Source organism: Accipiter gentilis, chromosome 9 (genome assembly GCF_929443795.1).
Source record: "Accipiter gentilis chromosome 9, bAccGen1.1, whole genome shotgun sequence".
Classification (NCBI taxonomy): domain Eukaryota; kingdom Metazoa; phylum Chordata; class Aves; order Accipitriformes; family Accipitridae; genus Astur; species Astur gentilis.
In genome coordinates this window covers 11,199,455-11,220,222 of record NC_064888.1, presented here as the reverse complement: position 1 = coordinate 11,220,222, position 20,768 = coordinate 11,199,455, and positions in this window count along the sequence as shown.

Sequence of the window (20,768 nt, the reverse complement as noted above, 5' to 3'; positions counted from 1 at the left end):
AGATGGGGTTATGGTTTAGACAGTTGTCGTTGCTTAACCCCAGCCGACAACTAAGCACCACTCAGCCGCCCGCTCACTACTCCCCCGGTGGGATGGAGGAGAGAATCAGAAGGGTAAAAACTTGTGGGTTGAGATAAAGACAGTTTCACAGGTAAAGCAAAAGCCATGCACGCAAGCAAAGCAAACGAAGGAATCCATTCACCACTTCCCATGGGCAGGCGGGTGTTCAGCCATCTCCAGGAAAGCAGGGCTCCAGCACGCATAGCGGTCATTTGGGAAGACAAAACGCCATAATTCCGAATGTCCACCCCTTCCTTCTGCTTCCCCAAATTTATATGCTGAGCCTGATGTCATATGGTCTGGAACGTCCCTCGGGTCAGTTGGGGTCAGCTGTCCCGGCTGTGTCCCCTCCCAACTCCTTGTGCCCCCCAGCCTGCTCGCTGGTGGGGTGGGGTGAGGAGCAGAAAAGCCCTTGGCTCTGGGTAAGTGCTGCTCAGTGGGAACTAAAACATCCTTGTGTTATCCACATTGTTTTCAACACAAATCCAAAACACAGCCCCACACTAGCTACTGTGAAGAGAATTAACTCTACCCATCCCAGCCAAAACCAGCAGTGCACTAACAAATGCGCTGGCACAGCACCACCGCGCCATTTACAGCTGCGCTCACTCGTTACACTTGGAACTTCTAATCAACAACCGAAGGTTCCAAAAGACAAATAACATCACTATAATGTACATCAGCTAGCAGATTCCCCGAATAACTCTCTTTGCTACAGCTGAGAGGACAGAAGAATGGATTTCAAAAACATTTATTGGACATATTCATGCTTTCTTCTCCTGGAGTAGTGTTAAGTTTAGAGAAATTCAGTAGATTGTATTTACACACTGAAAGGGCTTTTTGATACAAAGCAGTCACGGTAGTATGAACTAAGCATTCGCTTTTTTTTTCAGGCAGTTTAAACTGAAAGTCAAATATTTAAGACACAGAGTGTTTAGGTTTTAATTATGCAACCCAATTAGATGTTTCCACTATCAAAATACATTGGCTAACAAAACCTCATATGAAGAAATGTACAGAAATCAGAATGAATTGCTGCCTGCATTCACTGAGGTGATACCTGCCATAAATGCTGCAGTACTGTAAAAGTATCATTTGTCATTTTGAGGAAATTACGTCTCGAGAGCAGAAGCTCAAAGCTCATCTTGTGTTGGTATCTGTCTGTTAGAGGGTATTGGGGAAAAAAAAAAATCCTTTTATTCATGAAGGGTCCAAGAAATTGAAAGATTTAATGGCTGGATGTCTACTGTCCTTGGAGTCACTGGGACATTTTCTGTTGATCCAAGTGAGCTGAAGTCAGGCTCTGCATGATTTACGCAAGATACTGAATAGGCCTACTACTGCCCAAAATTGATTCTTGGGCTACTTCTTCCTCTTTGCTGTAACGGTAAAGGGACAGTTAATTTCTCACTGAATTGCCCTACTTCACAGCCTGCTCTCAACCATCTTTGGAAGGCCTGCTTCCCTTAGCTTGCTGCTGTGTGCTGCATATCTAATGGTTTACAACATCATTAAAAATTACACCCTCCATGTATCATGTGGCTGATGCCGTTATATTAGTCTAATCACCGGTCTATATTTCACTGAAAGCTGACGAAAATATTGGGTTATTGAGGTTCCATTTTAGCTTTGACTATAGATGATTTAATGTAGAAAGAAATCAGGTTAGGGAAAGCTCTGAATATGTATTTTCTAGGGGGAACAAAAAAAGTTTTTTCTCGCCTCCTCTCACTGCCTCTCAGTCATCAAGAGAGAAAGAAATGATGAAAATGACACATAAGCTGCTGCAAAGCCTAAAAATAAGACAGCTTTTATTTTATATTTGGAAAGGGAGATTAGTTTGTTCTGTGGCTATTTTTCTTTTCATTTTTGTTATCTTTAAACAAAGTGGCATCTAAAGTAGACATTCACCATGCTGAAAAAAAGCAAACAAATTTATTGCATATTATTGCTGGGGAGGTGGATAATGGGAAAAGAAGAGAAAAGTGGGGGAGAGGGAGGAAAGTGAGGGCACTTTTATAGGAAAATGCATTTGTGTGGGTTGGGTTTAGAGTTTGAGACAGGGAAGTAGTTAGTCAATTTATTTCACGTTTACACCCAGAAATGAAGACTAGCCTTTCTCTTAAAAGGAATTGCCTATGAGCCATCCTTGAAGCTAGATTTAGGTAGGCAGGACTGAGGATGCTGCTGGCAGGAAGCTAAATGTGGGAGTGTTAATTGTGGCCAGACGAAACGTGTAATCTTCCAGTTCAGCACAATTAAAGGTCCTGAGGTTAAAAAAAAAAAGAGGACAACTGAATGCTAAGGAATTTATTTTTTTTCTAAACTATCTCTATAAAATTAGTCCTGCACCTTACAAAAGAGTTTTGACATCATTGGTCTCAGACAGAAACTGCAAAAATAAAAAAATAAAAGCCACCGATTTCATGCTTTGAAGAAGTTCACTAGGATTAGCCACACAAGTGCACATTCCAGGAAGAGGAGGTAATCAAAATGCAAGCAAGCGATTAGATCTGCATATTAAGTATGAAAATACACAGTGATGGGTTGCATATTAAGCTTAGTGCAGTAACTTTGTGCTTCGGGAGCCACTTGGTGAGGTTACTGTGCAAAGCAGCTCGGAGGCCTCCCCTCCCAAGGGGCAAATTGCTTGCTTTCGGCTATAATCGGCGGTACGGTGCTTGTACGGTAAATGTACTTTGTGCTTGATCGTGCTTAGCAAGCGGGCTGGGGCCAGCGGGCAGCAGCGAGCCCTGCCCAGGCTGACGAAAGCCCAGCCAGGTGTGGTGGGCACCGCAGAAAGCGGTGGGAGCTGCGTGGGGCGAGCGGCTGCCCCGGGGGGGCAGCCGGGGCAGATGCGAGACGCCTGCGTGATGGGGCGCAGGGAGCTTCGAGGGCAGCTGCCCGCACCGCGCTTGACTCTCGACTCTGCTCCGAGTCTCTCACTTTGCGAATCATTAAATTCACTTCGGAAAAAGAGAGAGCAGCAGCCTGGGGAAATTTTTTTATTGTTATTATTGTAGTGGGATTTTACTGCAGTAGAAGGAGCCTATTCTAATTTTGGAAGCCGATGCTACTGGAACAAACTACATTTTATCTGTAATTATTATTTTTGTTAGGTTTTTTCCCTTCTCTCTTTAAAGTTGAGAACTGGGATTTTCAAATGCTCGTGCAGCTGCATTGGGCTCTCCCTGCTCTCTGCTGTTCCTCACTGGCAGCGACTGCACGACTGGCCATCCACGCATCTATCCAGACATCTTGCTGTTCATCACTGCCAGCATAGCTCGTGAGTTTCTAAGGTCAGAATTACCTTACTTGTGAAGTTTTAGCATAGAGCTGCTACCCTGGGCCCAGCTCCCGTCCCTGATTGTCTGTGCACACTCAGTAAAAGCCAAATGTTGATAAGCCCCGTATTAAAGGCCTAAACACATTTGCTCACCCAAGATCCTGAATTCTTCTATTGGTTAGGACCCAAGAAAAAAAGAAGAAGAAGAAGAAAAAAAGCTAGTTGCCCATCCTGTTTTCAGAATGGCTTGAGTGTCCAGCGAATGACTTGGCTCATGGCTGAGTAAATTCTTTCTAAAATCCGTTGGCCAGCTTCACACAGAGGATAATTGGGTGCTTCCAAAGGAGATTTATCCTCACCCCCTCAAGAAAGATCATTGGCTTTTACTGAGAAATATGACCACAACAGAAGTCTGAGATCATTTGAGTTTATGTGACACGGCACATACGAAATAAAGTAAATGCCATTCTGTCTTTCTGTCCTTCCTGTCCAAGTCCTTAATTTCTCTGTGTACCTCTAATCCTTCCATTTATAAATGTCTCTCAAAGATGAGGTACTCACTCATTCAAAGTTTTTTTTCTTTTTTTCTTTTTTTTTTTCTTAAGAGCTTGATATTGTGGGAGGGAATGAATGTAATAAGAAAAGGGTGGGAAGAATGATCACCTCCAAGGCAAGCAGCTTACTATTTCAGGAGCCAGGCAAAATCATTTTGGATGAGCATCAAACATACCACACAGCCAAAATGTTTTATTTTTATCTTTTTTCTCCTCTAAAATAACATGTTTGACAAAGCTGTCCCTTTAAATCTATTCTTAACTTTCTCACTTCACCAAGTTTGAATTTGCTGTATTTCTCAGCCCTGTGTGGTGGTGTGGGTGTCAGAAATGTGCAGGTGATGTCATTTTTCATTCCCTAAGCGAGGGTTTAATTGACACCATCATTCCACACACCTCCTCCCACCCTTCTTCCACCTCTTCAGTTTAAATCTTGTGTTCCCAGGCCTTTTGGGTCAACACACTTCAAAAAATGTGTAACCTTCATCATTTAGAGTCTTTCCTAAGAAAGGGAAGCTTCATGATTCCTTTTCATTTTTACATCCCAGTTGATATGGAGATGAAAAATATGTCCAGTATGGTTTTACTTTAGTAAACCTATCCAGTGATAATCTCTTTGGCACAAAAATGAAGAGATGACACAGTGTCAATGGTGGAGAGCAGACTGGCCATCAGTATACTTTGAATTATGAAGATTTTTTTGCCTTCATTTTATTATTTTTTTTAATAAACAAAATATATGCCTTATACCTTATCTCTTTTTGTATAAAATTTGGTGCTGGTATATCAATTTTTTATATAGCTATATTAAATAAAACATGGCAATAACGCCTTGAGTAAGGTATTTTGTCATACTTTTAATTCACTCAGCAAAGATTAAAGGGTAAACAGCAAAGGTTTTGCCTTTTTTTCGCCCAGTGGGATATATCATTACTAGAGGAAATGAAAGTTTAGAAGAGAGGTGGTTGGGAGATGTATAAAAGAAAAAGGCGAGAACTTATTTGCATTGACAGAGAAAAGGTCTCAGTAGCCTGGCTCCTCTCTTCTTCAGAGGATCTTCCTGCTCCTAGTGTCCCAGGGGCTCTTCTGAAACAGGAAAGCAAAAGCCCTAAGACCAGCAGCGATACATGGACCGCACCATAGACAAGTGTCCTGGGACTGTACAGGGAAGCAAAAGTCAACCTGTAAGGCATAACTCTTCCTCTGCCTTGTCTTCACCCAAGTGAATGAGAACGTGTGATGTATTCAGCTCTCCTTTCTTGTCCCCAGCTTCGTCTGACTCATGAATGTAGACACAAACAAAACCACCTACTCGTTTTGACAAAGCTGTGAATGTGCTGGCTGGGAGGTAACAGGTAGCATCTAAACCACTGGAGTAACTCAGGACCATAAGCCAGCCCTTTCAAAAGCTGGGCCTTCAGGCTTCTGAAATTGTTAGGGAAAGGCACAGCCTAGCCTGTAATCTTTTAGCTTAGTTAGTATCTTCCTCATTATGGTTACATTATAGATAGTTGTCTGTGACTACTTACTGAGTCAATTAAAGAGACAGATAAAGTAAAAAATGTGAGTGAGAGCATATTGGGCAATTCAAAGGTTGAAAGGCTGTATTGAAACATATCTGGTCATAATTATTAAGATTAACTGTACAATTTCATCTGGCCGAACGTAATTACTTGCAACTAAATGTATCTCAGCATAGCTGATGATTGGCACATACGCTATATAGCCATCATAAGCAAGAGACAAGATTTAGTTTGCTTGCAGGAAAAAGTAAAGAGCATGCTTCCAGGAATTGGGGGGAAAGGAAAAAAAAAGTAAAAAAAGAAAAAGAAAAAAGAAAAAAATTATTGCTGCCATTTCACTTCACACAGAGTTTAAGATCCATTTTTTAAAAAAAGGTATTTCCCATCCTAGAGCAAGGTCTTCTTTTACTTTCTTCTGGACTGTCTCTTCTGCCAAGTTAAATGTAGGTATAATACATAGTTACACTGATTATGGTTTTGTCCTTTACTGTGATCAGCTAATGCTATGAATGGAAAGAGTTACTGAAAAGAGGAAGGAAAATGGTGGTTTTCCTGTATGCATGACAGGAATCAGTAGAAGTAACTGATGGTATACGCAGGAGTTGGTGGTTTGCCAGTGCTAAACCGATTTTGAGCTGATTAGAAGTGGTACCTATGTGTCCTGCTGCACAAGGTAAGTCTTCTCCAAAAGCAAAAAAACCCTCTTTGAAATGTGATCTGAATAATGTTTGTAACCACTACTACTTTCACCATCTTCTCTCTCCATCTACTGAACTATTACTCCAGTAAGTGTTGCAGTTGTGCAGCCATGTGTTTGTGGGTGTCAGGCACAAAGAAAATTGAAGCCTTGTTCCAGGATTCATCAGAAGGAGTTGGAGAGAGGAATTTCTTAATTGGAAATTGCTTTTCACGGTATTTTTCTTTGCCAGGAAAGGCTGACTTCCCACAGACGCCAAACTTCATCATGGGCTCTGTAAGGATGCTAGTATTACTGAAAATTCAATCTCTTTACTACAATAGAAGCCCAGTTGAGCTGCCATCCATAGCAGCACTAAACTAACCCAATGCAAATACTGTGGAATTCATTGATTATTGATTGATTGATTATTTTTTTATTGTTTAAAAGTTCATCAAATGAACTTTTGCTTCTAACTTTGAAAAAAATTAGACAGAGCAAACTCACTGTAAGGGCAGCTGAGCTGATTCAGTTGTAAAGATGAGAAAAAGGAATAATTACAACTCTAAGTTGCACTGAGGAACAGCTGGGCCTACAGTGTTTTTTTCTTAAATATTATTTAGACTCCTGCAATTTTGTTTACAGCACATCTCAACATAAAGTGCCATATGGCAGTAGATGAGTGGATGCTAATAAGAGCACACGTGAGACAACTGTGTCTCTGGGTACCCCTTTCCCAGTCACCCCAGCAGCACTCCCAGTTGAGGCTCTAGCCTGGAGACAACTGAAATTTGCTATAGACTTTTCCTGGTATCAACCCCGGTGTTTGGATGGCCATCTGGCACATGAATAAATTAATTAACATTAAGATTATTCCAAGCCTGTGTATTTCAGGAAGATGTATCACCAGGCCGCTTTGTGATACTGTTAATTATTATAGAGGACTTGGAGGCTTTGAATCTCAGATTGTCACTGCAGGTGATGGTGCAGGTCTAACTGCACTTGGTTCCTCATCCACATATAAGCCACACAGCCAATGTGTAACGATGAGACTGGGCTCCCATCTGGACCTGCCCCCTGGAAATCCAGCTAAGCATGGGGAAAGCCTGGGGCACTCCGTCTCCATCCCTCCCTGCACTACAGGAATAGCTGAGCTGCAGCTGCCAGCACTGGCCTTTGGTTTTGTTTCATTTCCCAGTCTTCTATCTCTTGCTTATTGGCCATGCCCCATGCCTTAGTTGGCGTCTGTGCTAAAGGCAAAGCCTTCTTTTTTTTTTTTTTTTTTTTTTTTTTTTTTTACCCTATTCCTCAGAGCCTTTGAGGTGTGTTACCCAGGTATCGCACATGTGTGTATCTGAGATACTCCTCCACACATCAGTCTGAGAAAGATGATCTTTGCGGCCACTGCTGTTGACATGACTTGAAAGCATCATTTAATAATGTTGATGCAGCTGGAAGCTTTACTGCGTATATTACACACACACACACACACACACACACTATTTCATCATTGTCAAGGAAGTAAGAGTCCAAAGTGGAGATAAATCAATAGCCAATGGAATGGATATTGATTCCTTTCCTCACCTTTGGAATGAATACCTTCTCCTCAGTAACCAGCTATGGGGGGGGAAAGCCATTGTTCATCTCAGACGAACAAGGCTCAATAAATCTTAATCCCGCTAGAAGATAATTCTGAGTTGAGCCCAGACATACTACAGTTCAGCATCCCTGCAACCAAACATGATAGAGCCTTTCTCTTTTACTGTTAAGTCTACTGCTTGGGTTATATTTTTAATGTCAAATTGTTTAAATGTGGGACTAAATTCTCATTTTAATAGCAAAACTGTTTTCGTACATTTGTTCTACTTTTTCAGGGGAATTCCACATTTCTTTCATTGAACATCTGACTTGGACCTATCACAGCACCTAACTTATGCCATTCTTGTCAAGGCTGACATTAAGTGTAAGAGCTTCCAGCAGAATATCTCCATGAGGCTGGGCCAGAGGTCCATACGATCTGGTACAGTTGCATATCATAAAGTACAGAACAAACATATGGGTACTCGTTCTTAATAGTCTTCCCTTCTCTGACCATTTTCAGGTCGGGGAACTGCCTGAGTCAGTTTGTGCATGCAGAAACCCTCAAAGGATCTCCCTTCTGTTAGTCCTGTCTTGTGTCTGACCCCTGCAAACTTCTTGAGACGGCTGAGAGCAGACGCAAACCATTTAAGAATACAACTTGGTATTAAATACAAACCAAAGCAAAAAAGCAAGGACAATGGAAAGTATATTTGAAATTTTACGTTAGGTGGATCTCATGAAGCTCAGAAAAAAAACCCAGATGAAATGCAGAAGGGTTTGTCTCTTTGTGCTTACCTAACCTCTTCTGTCTCAGCTGGGGTGAGGAGACGGTTGCTGTCAGATATAGCTGCACATCCATGGCTTTAGTCTGACAGCCACCAGAGCCCTGGCAGCCCAGAGAGACTCTGCTGACCCGTGTGCTGAGAGAGGAGGTGTCAGGGTCTGCATAGCTGCGGTTGCCACAGCCTTACGGAGGGCACTGGGGCCAGTGTTTCTCCAGTGCTGGTGTTGTGTGACCCGGCAAAGCAGTAGTGCGGCAGGTCAACAGACCAGCTACACAGACATTGAAATAACGAGACCACTTCCATGTTTCAGCTCAGGCTCCCCCAGTGACCCAAGTCCTCAGCCTTATTCACGCATCATCTCAGCTGCTGAGGACCTAGGCCTGTCTCAGGAATTTGAGGATCTTCAATCTGACTGCAACCAGGTGCTTAAACCTGGAGAAATGTGTCAGTAACTTCCAGACCTGGGCCGCTATTCTAAGTTCATGCTAGAATTATTTCCTATGAATATTTTACAACCCTTTTAATATGTATTCATTTTGCACAAATACCTTTTGTATTTGCTTCCCATGAATATTTATGCAGCTGACTTTTGCTGTGCAAAATTTGCATGGAAAGGTATTTTAAATTGCTCTCTGGGCTGCTCTCACTGGCACTACCTTCACACACTCTCCATCAGGGAGCAGAAATGGCATGAGGTGCCTTTTGGGATCAGCTGCTGCTCACTGTCGAGCTGGGAGCCTCAGCCGGTAGCAGCGGTTTCTTCTCAAATGCACATTGAGTCTGTTCTTGCTACCTCCGCGTTCCTGGGCAGACAGCATCCAAGTCTACCTTTCTGGCTAGTGCATCGGCTGATGCAATGGCAAAGAAATGGCATTCAAAACAAGTGCAGTTGGACGTATCTTGGGTTTTGTGGTTGGGTGTGTTAGGAGGTGCCTAAAACAAGGCTCTTATTTAAAACATTCTTTTGTACCTGCTTTAAGACATTTGCAGTGTGAGACCATTTAAATTATATATCAGACGACTGACACAGAGATAAATCTGTGTCCAGTAATCTACAATAATTTTTTTCCTGCAGCTACTCAGTCTTTGTTATTCTAGCAAAGTAATTCCTAGTGGGCAATTAGGGAATGACCTGTGTGTGGAAGAAATTACTTTTTCTCCAAGAAAATTATCAATCAGTATACCCATAGAGCCTGATGACATCTCTCTTCTTCTGTATACATCTTCTCATTGTTATGTATATGTATGATATTTGTATATTTTATAAATACCTAAGAATAATTAATAATGTGCTCTATTTGTGTTTATATTTATTTTAAATATATGGATTTTAGACATATAGTTCAACATCTGTATTCTATAAAAATAGATTTACTCATATAATTTAAAATTATATCGAGATTACATAATTCCATCTAATATACCTAGGGATTTTCTTCTTATCCACTTAAACTTCCTTTCTTTTATTTCCTCATAAATCTCTGTCACCTGTGACTCTATGTGGCCAAAAAAAATTTGTGGCTAACATATTAAGTCTCTGTTAGACTTTATTTTTAATTTTTTATATATATATATACACACATACATACAATATTATATATATATTATATGCTTATATAATATACTATATATTATATATAATGTATATATATAATGTGTCACAATGTAATATAGTGTAATGTATGGTATAATATAATAAACTAGAATATAATATGCAATATGTCATATAACAACATATAATATATGTAACTTACAACATATAACATATATAACATAACTGGTAACATGTAATATAACATACGATATATAATGTATAGTCAGTTTAAGCTTTACTATTGCTGTCACCTACCATAATTAAATCATGCTTTGTTTTTTAGAATCTCACTAAAGAATAACCCTCTGAGAACAAGTATGCCATTACTTACTTTGTCTAACAGGAGCTTGTTCTGTCTGATTTATCTCATGCATGGTAAACAGGTACTGTCATTTCACATTCTCATTCTCTCCCTATGAAAGTTTTTCTATGACACCAATCATTTCATCTCCATTCTCTGAAGACCTGTTTCTGCCATTCATATTTTTGAGATGCAGCCAGCAGAACACTCTATTCAAGATCATAGAATCATAGAATGATTTGAATTGGAAAGGACCTTAAAGATCACCTAGTTCTAACCCCCTCCCCCCATGGGCAGGGACACCTTCCACTAGACCAGGTTGCTCCAAGCCCCATCCAACCTGGCCTTGAACACTGCCAGGGAGGGGGCAGCCACAACCTCTCTGGGCAACCTGTGCCAGTGCCTCACCACCCTCACAGGGAAGAACTGCCTTACCTCTAATCTAAATCTACCCTCTTGCAGTTTAAAGCCATTAGCCCTTGCCCGATCACTAGATGCCCTTGTAGAAAGTCCCTCTCTGGCTTTCCTGTAGGCCCCCTTTAGGTACTGGAAGGCTGCTATAAGGTCTGCCCGGAGCCTTCTCTTCTCCAGGCTGAGCAACCCCAACTCTCTCAGCCTGTCTTCATAGGAGAGGTGTTCCAGCCCTCTGACCAACTTTGTGGCGCTCCTCTGGACTTGCTCCAGCAGGTCCATGTCCTCCTTATGTTGGGAGCCCCAGAGGTGGGTGCAGTACTCCAGGTGGGGTCTCATGAAAGCAGAGCAGAGGGGGAGAATCTCCTCCCTTGACCCGCTGGTCACGCTTCTTTTGATGCAGCCCAGGATACGGTTGGATATCTGGTCTGCGAGAGCACATTGCCAGGTCATATTCAGTTTTCATCCACTAATACCCACAAGCCTTCTCTGCAGGGCTGCTCTCAATCCATTCTCTGTGCAGCCTGTATTTGTGCTTGGGATTACCCCAATCCATGTTGCAGGACCTTGCACTTGGCCTTGTTGCACTTCATGAAGTTCGCATGGGCCCACCTCTCAAGCCTGTCAAGGTCTCTCTGGACGGCATCCCTTCCCTTCAGCGTGTTGACTGTACATACAACACAGCTTAGTGTCATTGGCAACTTGCCAAGGGTGCACTTAATCCCACTGTCCATGTCACCGACAAAGATGTCAAACAGCGCCGGTCCCAATACCGACCCCTGAAGAATGCCAATTGTCACTGGTCTCCACTCGGACATCAAGCCATTGACCGCAACTGAGTGCGACCACCCAGTCAATTCCTTATCCACTGAGTGGTCCATCCATCAAATCCATGTCTCTCCAATTAATTTAGAGACGAGGATGTCATGCGGGACAGTGTCAAATGCTTTGCACAAATCCGGGTAGGTGAAAGATAGTACTGATCTATAAAATGGCATTCTGCTACTTTTTCTATTAATCCGTATTCCTTTTTTACCTGTGTTAATATGCTGGTTGCCATCCGACCACTCTTGTACATTGAGCAAAGTTGTTTATGACTACACATCCCCTTCCTCAGTGATCCCAGTTAATGAAGACTCCAAATAGGAGGCAGCTGCCTAAGTGTTTCCTGACTGGTGTTGCTTAGGACAAAGCACTGAATATCAGATTGCCCAATACACTGGGGTTGAATTTTTTTTTTTTTTTTTTAATGTCCACTTTAGTCCTCTTAAGTGGTGGCTGATTTGAAATAAAGATGTTTTTTTAATCTGCATAGTTCATGATTTTTGTGGGGTTTACTGTTTTCTAACTTGGTCACGTAACAGTAGCTTTAACAAAAGACACCTGTCTCTCATTCTGTGGGGTCCCCATCAGGGTTTACATGTAAGAAATGCTCTTCCATGCTACAACACCAGCTTCTTCCTCCACTACAAAGAGGTGCTGAGACGCTAAGGCCTCTGATGCAGAAGGGATGGAACCTGAGTGTCTCTGGCACCGAGGCACTGAGAGGGTTTCTCTCAGCAGCTCCCAGGCAGAGGCCAAGAGAGCTCACAGTGCTTGAATTTCATGTTAACGGCACACAGAAGGCCAAGGAAGCAATGGCAATAGCTCCAAAGCTGTATTTGCTAACCAGACCGGCAAAATGAAACAAATACTTCTTAGTGAAGTTAATACTGCAGTAACCTTGTCACATACCAGATTGCTTCAAGAAACAGACCTCAGGATTCCCCCCATCCCCTGCAATGGATGCCAGAAAAAAGCTCTCTGTGTTCAGCAGTGCCAGGGACAGGCTTTGCCCATCCAATTTCTGCTCATAAACTGACGGCCTGACATAGTGTTTTCATAAAGGAAAGCAGCTCATATGGTTAAGTTGTCCACTTTAGTCTCACAACATCCCACTTTGGCTGTGTGATTCAAAGAGGCAACCCTCTGTGTTGTGGAGGATATTTCTCTGCAAATGGGGTGTTATGTATATCTAAGTCTATAAGCTGTAAAGGGAAAAGACATTCAAGTAATGGTAAAAAAAGAAAAAAAGGAAAAAAATCAATCAAGCAAGCAAGCACCATTATAGACTTATTTACATACCATAGTGATGCATGGCAGGAAAGTTGCATGTGGTTTGAATCTAAAAGCTCTTGCAAAAAGTAACAAACACACTGTAGGGCCTTGATTCTGACACCGCTTTTAGTTTCTGTGATTTTTACGCAGAGCAAATGTTTTGACATTCAGTGCTGAACGGTAGCTAAGCTACACTTTCAAATCAGGGTAAGTATCCTAAATGACCACCGCTTCCTTACTCAGAGCAGCCCTAGGTTTAGATCACCTGCCAGGGAACACTGGTGAGTAAAAATAAACTTCCATTTTCTGCACTTCAGGCTTGCAGACTTTTTGTTGTTGTTCACTTTAGAGAGGTTTTTTTTTTTTTGTGGGGGAATTTTTTTGTTGTTCTTTTTCTTTTTGCAGAGTGCATATTACTGTCAGTTAGAATACTAATGGACATCAACATAAACATCATCTCCAGGGCTGTTCAATGAAACTATCTAAGGCTGATTGTCTTGAAATTAGCTTGACTCATCTGAAAATTGCCAGTGATTAGCTGATTATGGTTTGAATTGAACTCAGATTGCTACAAAAAGCTACAAAAAAGTCATCCTCAGATATATTCTGGTAAATGATGCCTCGGATGCCTCAGTTGCTGCCAGCACTTGCATTAGGGATGAAGGTCTATTACCACATCACATTGACGGCAGTCATTTTAAAATATATATTCTGCCTGGGGAGAATCTGTCTCTTGGGGAGAATTCTGGCTTTTTACTTTTTAGCCTACTCACTAGGTGAAAAAAAATTAAATAAATTGAGACATCAGAAATAGCAGAACAGATTAAAATATCCTCCCTATGAGAGAAACTTGTTTCCCTTCTGTAAATACAATTATTATAATTACAGAGTAGTTCAATCCTAGTGTCTTACTAGGAATCATCCCTTCTATACTGATAGTATGTAACATTTAATATAATTTCAAATAAATCAAAGGCTGAAGTGCTAACAATGCCAATAGATGTCAGGTCTTAAAAAAAAAAGAAAGAAAAAACCCCATTATTTTGTCATAATTATGAACCTCTGTGAACACTTCTGGTTTGATTAAGTCCTGTGGATTTAAGGACTTTTTGATAAAAACAACAGAAGACCTTATCAATACCCCTGTCCAAATACAGTTCAGCTTCATGAAAATAAGCAAGTCCCTCATTTCAAAACGGGTCACTTTTGAGCTATGTCTCTACATAGTTGACAGTCTGCTCTGCTCTGAAGTGCCTAATTTTTTTTTCACCCCAGACGAAAGTCCCTTACAGTCTTTAAATGTGAAAATGTATTTCAGCTCTAGTTCTTCTTGCATTACCAAGCATATTGCACAGGGAGATATTCAAATGATATCTGCAAGTCAGCAGTGATATTCTAGTCACATAAACGCGGGCAACAGGATACTGCCATGCCATTTCTCACAAGTATTTGATTTAGAATACTTGCAATCGGTACTTCTTTTTTTTGATGCATATTTGTCTTCCTACTAAAAAAAATATTGCTACATGGTATCTCTGGTGATGTGAGAAGATGCTATTGAAGGTCCTGCGATGGAACCACTCATTTGGGATGTAAGGTTTGGGGTAGGGATTAGGGAAACAACAAAGACACTGTTGGACATCTTAGTGGTAGAAGCCTTTATGGGACAAACAGATGAACACTGATTGCCAGGATCAGGTGGCAGTCGCAGACCTGTAGGACACCTCAGTTGAAAGGGACCCCAGGAGGTCCCCCTGCTCCAAACCCCACTCTGTGCCAGGCAGCAATGATGACAGACCAGGCTGTTCAGTGCTTGTCAGCCATCACAGGAACCCAAGGACGGGGTGTCTGCACACCTGACTGCCACGTACAATGCACAGCTTAACACTGTCTTGGGAGTAGAAACTGGAAAATGGAAAGCTTCACGTCATTCTGAATTTTTACCATTTCCAGGCAAGATCCTGAAGAATAGGGTCCAGTATGATATGTGAGTGTCAGTTTTTACAGTAGAGATGAAGGCTACAGGAGAGGTTTCGGGGACTATTGCAGACATACACTGTCACAAATGACCTGAAAAGTGGTTTAATGGGCGGGGGATGACATCTGCTCATGATAGTAACTGTGGTTCTTAAAGGAGAGGGGCACATGTTCAAGACCACAGAAAGAACTGCTGAAACTGTCGTGGTTTAACCCCAGCCAGCAACTAAGCACCACACAGCCGCTCACTCACTCCCCCCCATCCAGTGGGGTGGGGGAGAAAATCGGGAAAAAAGAAGTAAAACTCGTGGGTTGAGATAAGAACGGTTTAATAGAACAGAAAAGAAGAAACTAATAATGATAATGATAACACTAATAAAATGACAACAGCAGTAATAAAAGGATTGGAATGTACAAATGATGCGCAGGGCAATTGCTCACCACCCGCCGACCGACACCCAGCTGGTCCCCGAGCGGCGATTCCCTGCCCCCACTTCCAGTTCCTATACTAGATGGGACGTCCCATGGTATGGAATACATCGTTGGCCAGTTTGGGTCAGCTGCCCTGGTTGTGTCCTGTGCCAACTTCTTGTGCCCTGGCTGGGCATGAGAAGCTGAAAAATGCTTGACTAGAGTCTAAATACTACTGAGCAACAACTGAAAACATCAGTGTTACCAACGTTCTTTGCATACTGAACTTAAAACATAGCACTGTACCAGCTACTAGGAAGACTGTTAACTCTATCCCAGCTGAAACCAGGACAAAACTTAGTGGCTCTTAAATGATTAAAAGAAAATTATTTTGAAGAGATAAAAAAATAGCAGAGGAAATTCAGTGACAGAAATGAACATGGGAGGTCCTTCCCACCTCCCTGCAGCTTTTCATAAGAAATGATTGTTTCTGTACTGTCTCTAACCACCAAGAAATGCCATACCTACAAGCTAGCATTAAGGCAGCATCAGCACAATGCTAACGGTCAAGCAACAACAAGAAAAAAGGAAATCTGATATTAGGAATATTAGGCCACGTACGGAGCACAAAGAAAGGCCATCATAGGCATTATATAAATCTCTGATTTTGTCTACATCATAAGTACTACTTGTGGTGCTGCCTTCCTCCCTCTTGTCCATCTCATAAAGGGGTGTAGAGAAACTAAAGGTGGTACTAAGGATGATTGGATATCAGCCAGCTTCTCCTGGAAGGACTAAGTAATCAAGACCGCTCCAAAGTGTAATGTGGCTAAGTTAGGCTTTGTAGAGGATGATAAAATCTGGGCAACAGGTGAGGGTGTGTGTCAGGAATAGTCAGTTATCTCCAATACAATGATTAGGAACAATTGAAGGAAATAAGCAGATGGCTGCTACTTGCAAAACAAACAAAAGGAAGTGTTTCTTTTCTTGGTATGAATTTACACTGAGAAAAAGCTTTGCTCTAGGTGTTAAATGGCTGCAGAGAATCAAAAGCGAACAAGACACAACCATGGAGGAAAAAATCCAGTGAGGACAAAGAAATTAAAAGATGGCACGTGTGGCTCAGAAATTAGCTGCCATATAAATTCTTGATGGGTGGCAGAGTACTCTGGGGACATCAGTCTGCACTTGCCTTGTTCCTAAGCTCATACCCAAGTGTCTGCTGGAGATAGGATAAAGGGCTATGTTGAGCTAATGCAGCCTGGCCAGTCCCATGTCCTCCTTCAGACCCTCACCATGGCATAATCAGCAAATGAAAGGGCTTAAAAATATTAAGATTGCTAAAACTATTATCTTCTGCTTGGATGGAATCGGTGCTTGATGATACCAGATTTGAGAAAAAATATGTGACACCTATTCTGTTAAAAGCACAAGGTGGGCCTCTTAAAAGATACAGTTATATAAATGCGTTCATGCTATTTAACACCTAAAACTGAATTCTGACCTTAGTTATGCAGTATATAATCCTTGTCTGTCCACTTGCAAGCTAACTATAGTGACGAATTATTTAGGCTTTATGAATCATTTAAATTACCATTAGAATCTCTCCTGTTATATTGAAGAAAATGGGACTGTCCCCTAGTCTTCATATTAAAGAAATAATTTCCAAATTTTTTACACTTTCTCTGCATGCCCCCAAAAGTTGCAAAGTCCGTGCAAAAAAACCCAAAAAAACAAAAGAAGAAAACATATAGCTGGACTTTAAACATCTGCCTTTTAAAAAACCCCTAACATTTGCTGTGCTAATTAACACCCAAACAAAAGTCTTGCAACAAAGATGAATCTGACATTCCCAGACCTTTCTGTTCAGCACCATGATGGGAATAAACTGATATTTTATTTTATTACTTCTTCATTTCAAATTAAGTTTCTTGAGTACAGGGTAGCCTTAGTATCTTAGGATTTTGAAATTGTCTACACAAAGAAACCTACAATTAGAATAACAGATAGATGGATGAAATTCACACCTAGCTCCATAAAAAACAAAGAAAGAATGCAATACTAATTTGATTTTCTTCCCCTAGTGACTTTCCTTCATTATCTTATTAAACAGTAGAAAAGTGAAAGGCACAGACCGAGAAACCACAGGCAACCTGGAAAAAATTCTAATTTTTATGATGGCTCAAATGACCTGCTATTTTTCTCCCTGATTGAAGTCTGACTCCTTTTTTCACCAAGAAGGGAGATGTTGCCATGAGCAGGACTGATACTTTATCTCAAGGGCCTGGGGAAAGTCTGTAGCGGGCGCTCAAGAGCCTCATCTCCTGCACCTGGTGGGTCTACTGAAATTCCATGAAAGCAGCCCTGGGGCATTTCTCTGCGTGCCCAGGGCAGCAGCAGCTAGGCCGTTTGCCCTGGACTCACCCATGGGGTGGGAAGAGTTATGGCCCTTAAAAGGGTGTTAATAACCCATTTTGTGCCTGTTTGGGTGCATCAGGTGCTCATGTGTGGGTGCAGGAGGACAACCTTGGCTCTCAGAGGCTTTAGCTGCCTCCAGAAACTCAGCTGCCCAGCCACAACACTGCAAATAAGTCTCTGTGGAAGTGCCTTGCCCATATGGTACCGGGGTGCTGAACTGGCCCTCACAGTGGTGGCGATAGCGCCAAGAAAACAGTGAAGGTTTGAGATCCCCCCAATACTAGCATCCAACTCCAGTTCTGTCAGTACCAGTTACGATACATTAACAACTAAGTCAGGATGGCAGCCATTTAGCAAGCTTAAATATTTAATTTAGGAACAATAGCAGGTCATTTAAATAATTAAATTCAAAGGAACACTCACAACGCCATAACGGTTTCATTTTGTTTGACATCATTGTGCACATTAACTAACAACTGCAGGTGCTCAAGTTACTGCCCCCCACACCTACGTACAGAAATACATCCAGACCAAAGAGCCGTGCAGTGCTGTGTCCTTTGCTTTGGCCAGAGTTTGAAAGAAAAGAAAAGAAAAAAAGGAAGAAAAAAATACCCAAACAAAAACCAGGGTACTGCTGTTGCTCTGCTGGCTGCTTTTGGAGGACCATCCCTTGTCTTGGCCCTGGGATGCCTCAGCAGGCTGGAGGATGCAAAATTTATTGCTATAAGTCACCATCAGTCTGTACATAAAGGCAAAAGGAGTACAGCCTCGGGCACTGCCTGCTCAAGGGGGTAAAGCAGCCCTTGACGCTGCTGCCTGTGTGGCCCCTCGCACCGCAGTGCCGAAAACGAGAATGGCTGCTCCACCAACGGCCGCCTGGCAAACGGTGTAAAAGTGTCTGGGAAACATGACGAGGGGCTCAGGGAGTTTCAGTTTGCACAAGTGTGCCAACTCTCAAAACAAGCTTTTTTATTTTTAAAATCCAAACTAAAATAATTAGTAACCAAAGTCTTTACTGACTTTTAGACTCAAATGGATTTGATACCAACAATATTGATGTCAGCTAAAAAGTATATATAAACATAAACTAATTATATATGTTAACTATTTCAGCCTAATTACTGTTTTTAAGTAAATACTTGGTCATAGGTAAGTAATGTTTGGGAATGTGTTCTCTTAACTAGGAAGTAAAACACACACATACCAGACTACGTTGTCTGTGCAGAATTTTCTATCTCTGGCACGAGGCTTGGACATGGACGTGGAGCTGAAATGTTAGATACTTGCAGGTCAGAAGGCAATCTTTTGTGCACTCATTTGAAATATTAGCTTCCAGATCAAATGGCAGTGTGAAGAAGCTGTGGACTGCAAGACTCCTACCAGCAACTAATGACAAGCTAAGCTAAAAGCTAATGAAACACCGAAGAGGAGTCCTACGATGCCAGTAGCGAAGCAGCCTGCTGCACAGTCAGAAGTCAGTCTGTTCACATCACGATCTACAAGTGCTAGCCCATTCAGGCACAAGAACCAGCTTAGCCACTTCCATCGTGTCCTGCTGACTTTCCCAGCCACCACTGGAAAGACCCCAGTCTGGGCAATCCTTGGCCTACTGAGTCACTCATCTACTGGGTGCCACGTGGGCGACAGTTGGGGATCCTGCTTTCTTACAGCTTCACGGCACCTCAAGAGGTTGCTGCCTCAGTGGCCACCTTCACCCTTCTGCAATGTTTGCCACTCCCTCAATGTATACTGCAGGGTGGCCCTTTATTTGCTATGAGTGAGTGATGAATCAGTAGGAAATTTCACACTCGGAGGTACAGTGGGTAAGGACCTGTTCGGCCATTTATGTTGCAGAGACAGCAAATTTCAGTAAGGCCAGGAGGCAGATTATACCCTTGTTAGCTGTCGTAACAAAGTCTAACAGTGAGGCAAAGCCCTAACCTCCACAGCTAAGGTACCTGATGCGTAAAAAGATATATTCTACTTTTAATGAAATTCTACATTAAATATAACATACTTACATAAACTTAATTCTATATGCTAAATATATTAATTTTCGATAGTCAAAAGAGTGTCATTGGCAGTCCCACTCCTGCTTACTTCATTTGCATCTGTTTGATTAGGGAAATAGACCTCCAGCATCTCTGCTGTTTTTTATATTTCTCATCTTCATGTAATGCTGCCTGAATTCACAGGCGGCCTCTCTGGGGCTCCACGTTTCTCTCAGATGTCTATCAAGACATGGCAGTTTTAATACCTAGTGGAGGCTGTCGGGGAAACTTGCTGACTCGGTGAACCTCCTGGTAACATGACTCCTCACAAAGCCCTTGTGCTCCCTTTCCCAACCAGTACAATCTGATTTTCTTCTCCCGGACAGATGCAGCATGCAAGTTAATGGCAAAGTGAAGGAGACTGCCTATTTCCCTGCCACTATTGACAGCTTGTAAACTCCGCACCCCTCAGCAGCAGCTCTGTCCCCAGACACATGGCAAAGCTGCCTTTAAAGATTATTTCTGTTCTCTTTCCATCAGAAAACCCCTTTATCCTATCAACCTATTAGCAATTGGATATTTTACTTTACGTTCAATTATGTTCTCAGAGAAAGAACGAGTTATGAAAGTGCCTTTTGGACTAACATCAAATGTATTTCTTGATGAATTGCAACCTGGTAAACTGCTTGGAAGCTTTTGAAAAGTAAAGTCTATTAAACCTTTCAATAAAATAATGCTGCAATGTACTGTACTTTTTTTTCTCCAAGGCAGTCAAACATAATAGAACAATACCCGGTACTGACTGGAGCTTGCATTTGTCAGTGGGTGTTTGTGTTTTTAATCCTATTTTTCATGGGGTCTCAAACACCCAATTAAGTAATGATGGACCATCACTGTGACAAATCTGACTCAAGTCACAAGTGTAAGTAGAGTCCACATGCCACTAAAGGGGCTATCACTATAAATACAGCCTAGTGGCCTTGGTTTTAAGCACAGCTCACCAAATTTTCCAGTCCACATCTAAATAACTAATAGCAAACAGTTGTCTCTTTCAACTAAGCTGAGCAAATGGACCTGTTTTCTGGGATCTCTTGGGCAAGGGC